Source organism: Schistocerca americana, chromosome 6 (assembly GCF_021461395.2).
Source record: "Schistocerca americana isolate TAMUIC-IGC-003095 chromosome 6, iqSchAmer2.1, whole genome shotgun sequence".
NCBI lineage: Eukaryota > Metazoa > Arthropoda > Insecta > Orthoptera > Acrididae > Schistocerca > Schistocerca americana.
This window is the reverse complement of record NC_060124.1, coordinates 189656726-189669881: the sequence shown is the minus strand read 5'-3', so window position 1 is coordinate 189669881 and position 13156 is coordinate 189656726. Positions and strand designations below refer to the sequence as shown.

Sequence of the window (13156 nt, the reverse complement as noted above, 5' to 3'; positions counted from 1 at the left end):
TAGGGTTTTGAAGCATATACTGTACTCAAACATTACGAATCACCTCGAAGGGAACGATCTATTGATACGTAATCAGCATGGTTACAGAAAACATCGTTCTTGTGCAACGGAGCTAGCTCTTTATTCGCACGAAGTAATGGCCGCTATCCACAGTGATTATGCTAAAGAACTTGCCCCCTTTCTATCAGCAATTTATCGTAGATCGCTGGAAGAACGTAAAGTACCTAGCGACTGGAAGAAAGCGCAGGTCGTTCCCATTTTCAAGAAGGGTCATAAATCAGATGCGAATAATTATAGGCCTATTTCGGTTACGTCAATCTGTTGTAGAATAATGGAACATGTTTTGTGTTCTCGTATTATGACGTTCTTAGATAATACAAATCTCCTTCATCATAACCAACATGGATTCCGCAAACAGAGATCATGTGAAACTCAGCTCGCCCTATTTGCCCAAGAAATTCACAGTGCCGTAGACACTGGCGAGCAGATTGATGCCGTATTCCTGGACTTCAGGAAGGCATTTGATACGGTTCCGCACTTACGTTTAGTGAAAAAAGTACGAGCTTACGGAATATCGGACCAGGTTTGTGATTGGATTCAGGATTTCCTAGAAGAAAGAACACAACATGTCATTCTTAACGGTTCAAAATCTGCAGATGTAGAGGTAATTTCGGGAGTACCGCAGGGAAGCGTGATAGGACCTTTATTGTTTACAATATACATAAATGATTTAGTTGACAACATCGGTAGCTCCGTGAGGCTATTTGCAGATGACACGGTTGTCTACAAGAAAGTAGCAACATCAGAAGACTCGTACGTACTCCAGGAGGACCTGCAGAGGATTAATGCATGGTGCGACAGCTGGCAGCTTTCCCTAAACGTAGATAAATGTAATATAATGCGCATACATAGGGGCAGAAATCCATTCCAGTACGATTATGCCATAGGTGGTAAATCATTGGAAGCGGTAACGACCGTAAAATACTTAGGAGTTACTATCCGGAGCGATCTGAAGTGGAATGATCACATAAAACAAATAGTGGGAAAAGCAGGCGCCAGGTTGAGATTCATAGGAAGAATTCTAAGAAAATGTGACTCATCGACGAAAGAAGTAGCTTACAAAACGCTTGTTCGTCCGATTCTTGAGTATTGCTCATCAGTATGGGACCCCTACCAGGTTGGATTAATAGAAGAGATAGACATGATCCAGCGAAAAGCAGCGCGATTCGTCATGGGGACATTTAGTCAGCGCGAGAGCGTTACGGAGATACTGAACAAGCTCCAGTGGCGGACACTTCAAGAAAGGCGTTACGCAATACGGAGAGGTTTATTATCGAAATTACGAGAGAGCACATTCCGGGAAGAGATGGGCAACATATTACTACCGCCCACATATATCTCGCGTAATGATCACAACGAAAAGATCCGAGAAATTAGAGCAAATACGGAGACTTACAAGCAGTCGTTCTTCCCACGCACAATTCGTGAATGGAACAGGGAAGGGGGGATCAGATAGTGGTACAATAAGTACCCTCCGCCACACACCGTAAGGTGGCTCGCGGAGTATAGATGTAGATGTAGATGTAGATGTAGATCTCAAGTTGATTCCGTATTTCTAGATTTCCGGAAAGCTTTTGACACCGTTCCTCACAAGCGACTTCTAATCAAGTTGCGGGCCTATGGGCGACTGGATTCGTGATTTCCTGTCAGGAATGTTGGAGTTCGTAGTAACAGACGGCAAATCATCGAGTAAAACTGAAGTGATATCAGGTGTTCCCCAGGGAAGCGTCCTGGGACCTCTGCTGTTCCTGTTCTATATAAATGACCTGGGTGACAATCTGGGCACTTCTCTTAGGTTGTTCGCAGATGATAATGTAATTTACCGTCTAGTAAGGTCATCTGAAGACCAGTATCAGTTGCAAAGCGATTTAGAATAGATTGCTGTATGGTGTAGCAGGTGGCAGTTGACGCTAAATAACGAAAAGTGTGAGGTGATCCACATGAGTTCCAAAAGAAATCCGTTGGAATTCAATTACTCGATAAATAGTAAAATTCTCAAGGCTGTCAATTCAACTAAGTACCTGGGTGTAAAAATTACGAACAAAGGTTGCGTTTCATTGGCAAGACACTTAGAAGATGCAACAAGTCCACTAAAGAGACAGCTTACACTACACTCGTTCGTCCTCTGTTAGAATATTGCTCCGCGGTGTGGGATCCTTACCAGGTCGGATTGACGGAGGACATCGAAAGGGTGCAAAAAAAGGCAGATCGTTTTGTATTATCACGTAATAGGGGGGGAAAGTGTGGCAGATATGATACGCGAGCTGGGATGGAAGTCATTAAAGCAAAGACGTTTTTCGTCGCGGCGAAATTTCAGTCACCAACTTTCTCTTCCGAATGCGAAAATATTTTTTGAGCCCAACCTCCATAGGTAGGAATGATCATCAAAATAAAATAAGAGAAATCAGAGCTCGAACAGAAAGGTTTAGGTGTTCGTTTTTCCCGCGCGCTGTTCGGGAGTGGAATGGTAGGGAGATAGTATGATTGTGGCTCGATGAACCCTATGCCAAGCACTTAAATGTGAATTGCAGAGTAATCATGTAGATGTAGATGTAGATGAAACATCTTCGTAACACTTCCGTCTGTTGTTCGAACCTACCAACAACCAATATAGCAGCACGCCTCTGAATATCTCTGATATCTTCCTGTAATCAGACGTCGTACGGATCCCAAGTACTCGAACAGTACTCAATAGTAGATGGTACTAGCGTCCTATAGACGAACCACACTTTTCCAAAAGCCTCCCAAAAAACCGAAGTCGGCCATTTGCTTTCACTACCACAATCTTCACATGCTCGTTCCATTTCATATCGCTTTGCAACGTTACGCCCAGAGATTTAAAAGACGTCAATACGTCAAGCAGGACAGGACTAAAGCTGTATCCGAAAATTATACGTTTGTTTTTCCTACTAATTCGCATTAACTTACGTTTGTCGACGTTTAGAGCTAACTAACTCATCACACAAACTAGAAATTTTATCTAAGTCATTTTTATCCTCCTAGAATCACTCGACTTCGACACCTTCCCGTACACCAGAGTCCTGTCCACCAGATCATTTATGTACATAGAAAACAATAGCGGCCCTGTCACACTTCCTTGGGACACTCCTGACGATACCCTTGTCTCTGATGAAAATTCGCCATGGAGGACCATATAATTATTTACGAAGTCGTTGAGCCATTCACATATCTGGGAGCCTGTTCCGTATGCTTGTACGTTCATTAACAGTCTGCTGTGGGGTACCGTGTCAGATGCTTTTTGGAAATCTAGAAATATGAAATCTGCCTGACGCCTTTCACCCATAGTTTGTAATATATACTGTGAGAAAAGGACAAACTAAGTTTCGTACAGGCGACGCTTTCTAAAACCGTGCTGATTTATGGACATCAGCTTTTCGGGTCCCAGGAAATTTATTACATACGAACTCAGAACATGATCTAGAATTCTGCAGCAAACCGATGTTAAGGGTATTGATCTGTAATTTTGCAGGTCCCTTCTTTTAGCTTTCTTATATACAGGAATCACCTGCGCTTTTTTTTTCCAGCCGCTTGGGACTTCGCGATAGGCCAGAGGTTCGCCATAAATGTAAGCTAAGTACGGCCCCAATGCCGCAGAGTATTCTTAGTAAAACCGAATGAGATTCCATCCGGACCTGGACTCGCTTTCGGGAGGACGACAGTTCAAACCCGCGTTCGGCCCTCCTGATTTTGGTTTTCCGTGATTTCCCTAAATCGCTTCGGCAAAATTCCGTCATAATCTCACTGTTTGGTCCCTTCCCCCAAATCAACCAACCAATCAACCGAACCTGGGGGCTAAACAGTTTTCGAATCTTTCAATTATTTCTCTACAGCAGGGATGGTTATTACTGTCATCCATACGGGATGCTGTGCGATGTTCACGTATGTTTGTAAGATTCTCCTGCGTTAACGATTTCTTAAATGCGAAATTAAAACCTCGCCTTTCCTTTTGCTATATTATACTTTCACACCAGACTGGTCAACAAGTGACTGGATGGAAGCCTTAGACCTGCTTAGCGATTGTACATAGGACCAGAGCCTTCTCGAGTTCTCGGCCATATCTTTTGCTAATGTATGTGGGTGGTAGTAGTACGTTTCCTGCATAGCTTTTTCCACAGACGCACGAATCTTTACTAACCTTTTCCTGCCATCGTCTGCGCTTTCTCTTTTCCAGACGATTAGACCGTCAGTGGCAGAGCACCTCGTGTTCCTGTTGCTAAAAAGTCGAGTACACTGTTCGTTTGTTCTATATTTTTACGAGCTTTAAATGGAAGCGACTGCAGTGATGGATAGGAACTGTGATTGCTGTCTGCAGATGCGAGCTGAGTTAGTAACCCTTCGCTCACAGCTCCAGGCAGAGTTGGCTTCCGTCACACAGCTTGAGGCTGCTGCCAAGGGGCATCACTGTGGGGGTCGGACGTGACGATGCCAGGGATGTCGAGCATGTCCCACGTGTAATCCCGGTCGCTCCACTGCTGTGTCCACCCCAGGTACTGTCTGCACTGAGGCTGACCTCTCACCTGTGGTCGAGTGGGAGATCGTTCCAAAGTCTGGCAGGCAGCGAAGGACTTTCCGAGATGGCGATCATGGGGCCTCCCCAGTTCGTTTGACGAATAGGTTTCGGCCGTTATCTGTGGCTGACGAAATATTTAAGCCGAATGCAGTCATCCACCCTGTTCCAGAGGAAGCTTCTCAGCCCGCAAGGTCTGGGCATTCACAGACGGCGGGTTTGCTGGTAGTTGTGAGCTCCAACGTTAGGGGTGCAATGGGGCTCCTTAGGAACATGGCTGCCAAGGAGGGGAAGGAAGCCAATGTGCACTTCGTGTGCATACCGGGAGGAGTCATTCCAGATGTGGAAAGGGTGCTTCCGGACATCATGAAGAGTACAGGGTGCCTCATGCCGGTACCAGCGTGTCGCTTTCGTTCGGAAGGGATTCTCTCTGGTATCGGGCGACTAGCGCAAATGGTGAAGACTGGCAGTCTTGCTTGCGAGATCAAGGCAGTGCTCACCACCTGTAGCATCGTCGATAGAACCGACTGTGGTCCTTTGGTGCAGAGCTGAGTGGAGGGTCTGAATCAGAGGCTCAGGCAGTTCTGTGACCGTGTAGGCTGCAGATTCCTTGACTTGTGCCATCGAGTGGTGGATTTCCGGGTTCCGCTTAATAGGTCAGAAGTCCGCTCGCTACACACAGGAAGTGGCTACACGGGTAGCAAGGCCTGTGTGGATGGGACTGGGCGGTTTTTTAGGTTAGACGGTATCAGGAAACCACAGAAATGGCGTCCGTCTAAAAGGGGGCAGGTAAAACACAGTAAGGTAGTTGTAGCAACAATCGGTATTGTAGTTCTAAAGTGTCGTACCTATGTTGGGAAAGAACCACAGCCCCAAGCCCTAACAGATAGCACTGAAGCTCAGACAGTTATAGGTACAGAAAGCTGGCTAAAGCCGGAAATAAGTTCAGCCGAAATTTTTTCTAACGACCTAACGGTGTTCAGAAAGGATAGATAAAATACAGTTAGTGGTGGAGCATTTATTGCTGTACCTTGCAGTGAAACTGAAGTAGATAGTTACTGCGAAATGGTATGGGCAGAGGTTATACTTGACAATCGGACTAAACTATTAATTGGATCCTTTTACCGACCCCCCGACTCAGAAGATATAGTTGCTGAGCGGTTCAAAGAAATCTTGAGTCTCATTTCAAATAGATACGCCACTCATACAATTATAGTCGGTGGTGGCTTCAATCTGCCCTCAATATGCTGAAAAAATTATACGTTTAAAGCCGGCGGCAGGAATAAAACGTCACCCGAAATTTTACTAAATGCATTCTCAGAAAATTATTTTGAACAATTAGTTCATGAGCCCACTTAAAGCGTAAATGGTTGCGAAAGCAACAAATAATCAAAGACAAATAGGGAGTATCATGGCAGATACAGGGATTAGCGACCACAAGGCAGTTACTGATAGGCTGAATACCGTAACCGTAACACCCACAACCATCAAAAAGAAGCGGAAAGTACTCCTATTTAAAACAGCTGATAAAAATTCTCTTAACGCCTTTTTAAGAGACAGCCTCTACTCCTTCCGATCTGATTATGTAAGCATAGAAAAGATGTGGAACGATTTCAAAGAGATAGTATGGACGACAATTGAGAGATATATACCACATAAATTAAGAAGTGATGGTACCCATCCACCTTGGTACACAAAATGGGTCAGATCGCTGCTGCAGAAGCAACAAAAAAAAAAAAGGCCAAAACTAAAAGAACGCAAAATCGCCAAGATTGGCAAAGTTCTGCAGAAGTCGAAATATAGCTAGTGTAAGAACGAGAAACATATTACGTAAATTGAAGGAGGGGGGGGGGGAAGATAAAGGAAAGGAGAGTAATTAATTATAACAGCGGCATCGAGACTTCGTACGAAAAAATGTGTGCCGAGTCGGGACTTCAACCCGGGACTTGACTACTAACTAGACAGTTGTGTTGTTCGATTCGGCTGGGGAGCGTGCATTAGCGATAAACCTGGTGTCCGGATGGCGCAGTGGTTAACGCAGCTGCCCAGGAAGCAGGAGATACCGGGTTCGAGTCCCGGTCTGGCACACATTTTTCACTCGTCGCCACTGATTTCGCACGAATGAGATACGTCTACAAACACTTGCCGGAATTCGACAGCGGCAGTATCGTGCTCTATCGCGACCGCGGTTTTCGTTCCCCGATACTGCTGCTCGCGCTGGTAGGTATCCCGCGACCACCATGTGTACGTGGGATCAATGAGGTCAGGATACTCCCTGCACGGTCTCAACGGGCCCACGGGACTAGCGCCCGAAAAGCCGTACATTTTTCCGCTCGGCCGTGCAGTATTGGACCGGCCGCGTCTCGTGCACGAATCAGGTAATGAACTAGTTTGCATCAAGACCAGTATCCAAATGGACAGTGTGACGACACCTGGAGCACAGCGAACTGTCATCAAGGCGACCATTTTGGCGGTGTTCCCAGACACTGTAGAAGAGAGATGCGCACCAATAGTGGTTCGACCAGCGACTATACTGTACACACGAGTGGCAACACGTCACCTTCAGTCTAGACAGCCGACGATGCTGCCGCTGTTGAATTCCGACGCTGCTCCTCCCACACACAACCGACATTCAAATGCGATTTCTGAATGAGAAACCCACTGCGTAATACTGTATACGAATGTAGGAGCCGTTACTTCCACCTGATTTGTGGGATTCACCTGTTAATGCTAAACAGTTGCATATTCTAGCATGAAGCACACTTAATACCCATATGACGTTTCACGCAAGCCGCCTACATGGTTTTGCAAAATTTAATGGCCAGGAATGTATTTCTAATGGCATCTCAGATCCCATACTACGCATTACTGTACGAGAACAGAATTAACAAGGGAAGGCCGCGACGTTCGGTTCAAATGGCCCTGAGCACTATGAGACTTAACATCTATGGTCATCAGTCCCCTAGAACTTAGAACTACTTAAACCTAACTAACCTAAGGACATCACACAACACCCAGCCATCACGAGGCAGAGAAAATCCCTGACCCCGCCGGGAATCGAACCCGGGCGTGGGAAGCGAGAACGCTACCGCACGACCACGAGATGCGGGCCGCGACGTTCGGAACGCGGATTCGCTTCAAACTTCGTACACTTTTAAAAGTTCATTAGCACAACATAATCTACTACTTAGGCGACTTCGATAAAATCGCAGTAGAAGTTTCGCGTCAAGTATGTACCGGCGCGTTGCAAAAGCTGTCGGCGGTTATGTGGTTGGCGTTCAAGTTCCGTAGTCGATGGAGTGCTGTATCAAGTCCCGCTCATGTCTTTCTTCGATTTATATTTCCTTTAACTCTCATCAAGTTACTTCGTACTTATAACATTTGAAAAGTAATATAATGAATAGATACGTTACTTTCACTAAATTTCATTGAATTTCCGATGTTATTTCACTGTTAACTAATTTTTATTATTACAGCAAATATTATGTGACTTTTACATCTGCATGCAAGTGAAAAACTTCATCAAGCACTTTCAGACTTGATCGTATTTGACTGACAACGAATGAGAAATTGATTCTCGTGAAGATGCTATTAAAGTACATTCAAACGTACATCGCCAATTTTCGGCACCGATATTTTCGAAAATGTTGCGTTCCTCAGAGGTTGCACCCAGATTGTCAGAAGAGAGAAAGATTTTTCAAAATGTCAACGAGCTTTGTTTTTCCTTAGAAATGCTGGAGATTCCTCGTGCATGCGGGAAAATTGCGTTCAGTCACTGTAGCCAATTTAATATACACTCCTGGAAAGGAAAAAAGAACACATTGACACCGGTGTGTCAGACCCACCATACTTGCTCCGGACACTGCGAGAGGGCTGTACAAGCAATGATCACACGCACGGCACAGCGGACACACCAGGAACCGCGTTGTTGGCCGTCGAATGGCGCTAGCTGCGCAGCATTTGTGCACCGCCGCCGTCAGTGTCAGCCAGTTTGCCGTGGCATACAGAGCTCCATCGCAGTCTTTAACACTGGTAGCATGCCGCGACAGCGTGGACGTGAACCGTACGTGCAGTTGACGGACTTTGAGCGAGGGCGTATAGTGGGCATGCGGGAGGTCGGGTGGACGTACCGCCGAATTGCTCAACACGTGGCGCGTGAGGTCTCCACAGTACATCGATGTTGTCGCCAGTGGTCGGCGGAAGGTGCACGTGCCCGTCGACCTGGGACCGGACCGCAGCGACGCACGGATGCACGCCAAGACCGTAGGATCCTACGCAGTGCCGTAGGGGACTGCACCGCCACTTCCCAGCAAATTAGGGACACTGTTGCTCCTGGGGTATCGGCGAGGACCATTCGCAACCGTCTCCATGAAGCTGGGCTACGGTCCCGCACACCGTTAGGCCGTCTTCCGCTCACGCCCCAACATCGTGCAGCCCGCCTCCAGTGGTGTCGCGACAGGCGTGAATGGAGGGACGAATGGAGACGTGTCGTCTTCAGCGATGAGAGTCGCTTCTGCCTTGGTGCCAATGATGGTCGTATGCGTGTTTGGCGCCGTGCAGGTGAGCGCCACAATCAGGACTGCATACGACCGAGGCACACAGGGCCAACACCCGGCATCATGGTGTGGGGAGCGATCTCCTACACTGGCCGTACACCACTGGTGATCGTCGAGGGGACACTGAATAGTGCACGGTACATCCAAACCGTCATCGAACCCATCGTTCTACCATTCCTAGACCGGCAAGGGAACTTGCTGTTCCAACAGGACAATGCACGTCCGCATGTATCCCGTGCCACCCAATGTGCTCTAGAAGGTGTAAGTCAACTACCCTGGCCAGCAAGATCTCCGGATCTGTCCCCCATTGAGCATGTTTGGGACTGGATGAAGCGTCGTCTCACGCGGTCTGCACGTCCAGCACGAACGCTGGTCCAACTGAGGCGCCAGGTGGAAATGGCATGGCAAGCCGTTCCACAGGACTACATCCAGCATCTCTACGATCGTCTCCATGGGAGAATAGCAGCCTGCATTGCTGCGAAAGGTGGATATACACTGTAGTAGTGCCGACATTGTGCATGCTCTGTCGCCTGTGTCTATGTGCCTGTGGTTCTGTCAGTGTGATCATGTGATGTATCTGACCCCAGGAATATGTCAATAAAGTTTCCCCTTCCTGGGACAATGAATTCACGGTGTTCTTATTTCAATTTCCAGGAGTGTATGTTTCCCGTCTCTGCATATGGAAGTTTCCATCCAGCACATCTGACAGTCAATCTTACATTACCCTCGTATTATGCCACATTTTAATTCACTGAATTACTGAACGAAGTTATTTACATCTTTTTTTATCAATACTTGACATGGGCTTTCCAACCTGATCCTGCACATCGAAGCGTCCAGGTGCAAAGCAGTTCTCTGTACCTTGCCCGATTGCAGGTATGAAGGATTTCAGAAATCACCACAGACACAGATTTTCAGGAAAACTCTCCACTGCATACGGGGCTTGAACGCTAACTACACGACCACCGCCAGCTCGTTGTGAGCGTCGCAACGCGCCAATAACATCATTGACGTGTAAAATTTCTCTTGCGGTTTTCTCGAAATCGCGTAAGTGTTACGCCTTACTATTGCACATCATGTTGTCCCAAAGGAATACTGAAAGCATGCAAAGTTTGAAGCAAGTCCGTCATCCGAACGTCGTGGCTTCCCCTTGTATGTACTATGGAATTCTTACACGCAATGTAAGAACGAGTGCGAAGGAGAAGCACCCAAAACAGGAACGAATAATTACGATAACTTCAGAGGAAAATAAAATTTTCTACGATCAAAAATATTGCGTTGTTCATTTAAATACATACCGACGAAATACGTTCAGATTTACAACCTATTTAAAATCATAACAAGACCTATAGTAGTGGGCAGACGAGGAGTATTTTGCGATTTGATTTAAGAGCAACTTAGGTCGACTGAGCTGGTGCTCCTTGGAAATCAATGAATATTACGTTGTTCCCTATCTGGTCTTCCTTCATTCATTCTTTCTTTGTTTGTTTTCTGTATATTCTTACCATTTTCGCATAGAAAGCGAAAGGAATAAGGCCATCCTGTGTAGCGAATACATCTCGAGAGATATCACCGACCAATAGGGAGTAATCGACAGTTGCTTGTCATTTCTGCGTGCAGCCAGCAGTTCGTTAAGACCGGTGTAAGTACTTAGGTACTGATAACAGATAAAACATCATGGAAACAGGCAATAAATGCCATTCTTTTCGATTATTTACAAAATACCGTGAGTTGTTCTTAAGTGATATTGTGGCATTGTGTTCGGGTCACGTGACTGATTCCACGTGGTTAAAACTAAGCAATATCTAATATAACACCACGCCTCGGCAGTACATGTGATGTACAGAAGTTATCCTTGGAAACAGACACTCAGTTTTATAGGCAGTTTACAATCTCTTAAAAAGACCATCTTCGTTCTCAGTTTGTGTGTTCTGACACGAGAATAACGGTGATACCGCTGAAGTTCTTACAACTTGCTTAGTCGTTCACACAAAGTGACTTGGTGGTCGCGATATCACTCACACGAAAACAATAGCTGTTATTCGCATCAGAGTTAGGTTCTCTTGCGCCACTGCCAACATGTCAGGCAGGGCATTGATAAATCTTCAGTAACACGCAGTTCTTGATATGGAAATGTGTACTTGGTACTACAATGATATACCGACTGTCGTAATCAGTCGTGTTTACAGAAACCCACGACGGCATTTTGAAGCATTTAATAACGTAAACGCCTATCTAAGCACAATAAATATCGGAAACAGCCATCTACGTAGCGATCAGGAAGCATTACGTCCTAAAAAATGTTACAAGATAGCAAATCTACAAGCAAAGGAAAACAAATTTCTGCCAGCAGTTGATCTCAACCATCAGAGGCGTCCTCGCACCCTATTGCTTACTATTTTGGCCAAACGTACTTTCGCCTAAAAATATTACTTGCAGTCGAGGTCACAAGAACTTAGTTTCGTCTGGTACTGTAACCGGCATTTAAATGTGACGTACATATATGACGTTCATTTCTGTGAGGAGGAGGACTGAAGGATAAAGTTTCGTGAACGGCGCAGCGATACGAGACGAAACACAAAAATAAGGGAGGAAATAGATCGTGTCCTTTCGAACAAAACATCTCGCCATTCGAGAAACAATACTGAAGTAAGAAGAAACAGGGGATCACAAATAGTTTACTCCAGCGTATCCACCATTTCCGCAAGAACTGCTAATAAAGTCACATACTGATAAAAATGTCTCACTTATTGCCTGTGCGTTGACTCAGTTGCTCCTTAAAAGAACTAAGCCCACCATTGTCTTAGCTAATTTCCAGTTCCTTATCTCTTGTAGACGGCTTTAATATCAATTTAAAGTGTAGGACAACGAAAATGAGGCATGACGAGAACGCGTTTAGTTGTAGTATGAAATTATCACTCCATCTATCAGACAACTCATAATGAAACGGAACTTTGACTACAACACTGCTTAAATAGTACTGTTAATAATATGACCGGCATAAATTCCAACTACTGGAGCAATTTAATCAATTGTGTAATCTATATTGCTGCGTTAAGCGAAAACAGATAAGCCAAATTCCGTTGAATATTTATAGATAAAATAACGATGACTACAATAAAAGCTATCCAGCCAATGTATATCACGGGCAGTCGACCTTTTCTACCTACCGCCTACTTTTGTATCTCTGCTAGCTACAAAATTTTCTAACCGCCCACTAGTACCACAGTAATGGCGATTTATGAAGTAGGAAACTAACTTTACATTATAAAATGTATAATGTGAGGCAAAAGCAACTTAAAGCAAATAACAGTAAGTTCTTACCAGATATTTTACGTCAGATTTTTACGAAGACCTGACGAGAATATTTTTAAAATCACTACTGCCTGCGTCCGCAGCTCGTGGTCGAGCGGTAGCGTTCTCGCTTCCCGCGCCCGGGTTCGATTCCCGGCGGGGTCAGGGATTTTCTCTGCCTCGTGATGATGACTGGGTGTTGTGTGATGTCCTTAGGTTAGTTAGGTTTAAGTAGTTCTAAGTTCTAGGGGACTGATGACCATAGATGTTAAGTCCCATAGTGCTCAGGGCCATTTGAACCACTACTGCCTGCCTCCAGGAGCCAGGTTGCCTACTACTTTGTGGATACACTCTACGGCCTACGGCCTGGTACAACGGCGCCCAATCGATAGTTGGAAAGGGGGGGGGGGGGCGGATAGACCTGGAATACGGAGTACTTTATGTCCTGTGAGGCTCGTTAAGTTGCCATAAAAAAAGTTATAGTTCTGACCCCGCTAAAAAATCTGTGTAATTTAAATCACTTTCTTAAAAGAAAACGTCGCTGACTGCATTGTAGTTTTTCCTTTCGCAGAGAGCTATGGGGAGGGAGGGAGGGAGGGGGGGGGGGGTTCGCGGCTCCCCTTGCACCTCGGGTATGGGCACCCTTGCCGTGGTGGCTTAAATGTCTTTTTGCAGCGCAAGTCTACAATGAGAGGACACTAAACACAGTACGCGCTCT

General features: G+C 45.6%; 1 long non-coding RNA gene and 1 other non-coding gene across 2 annotated transcripts in view; one reads left to right on the top strand and one right to left on the bottom strand.

The window, feature by feature from the left end:
• The window catches only part of LOC124619934, a 253005-nt gene that overhangs the window by 226700 nt on the left and 13149 nt on the right, over positions 1 to 13156 (bottom strand). The window lies entirely within an intron of this gene.
• Trnap-agg lies at positions 6603 to 6676 on the top strand. The gene has a single exon. It is a non-coding gene; the product is annotated as a tRNA-Pro (tRNA).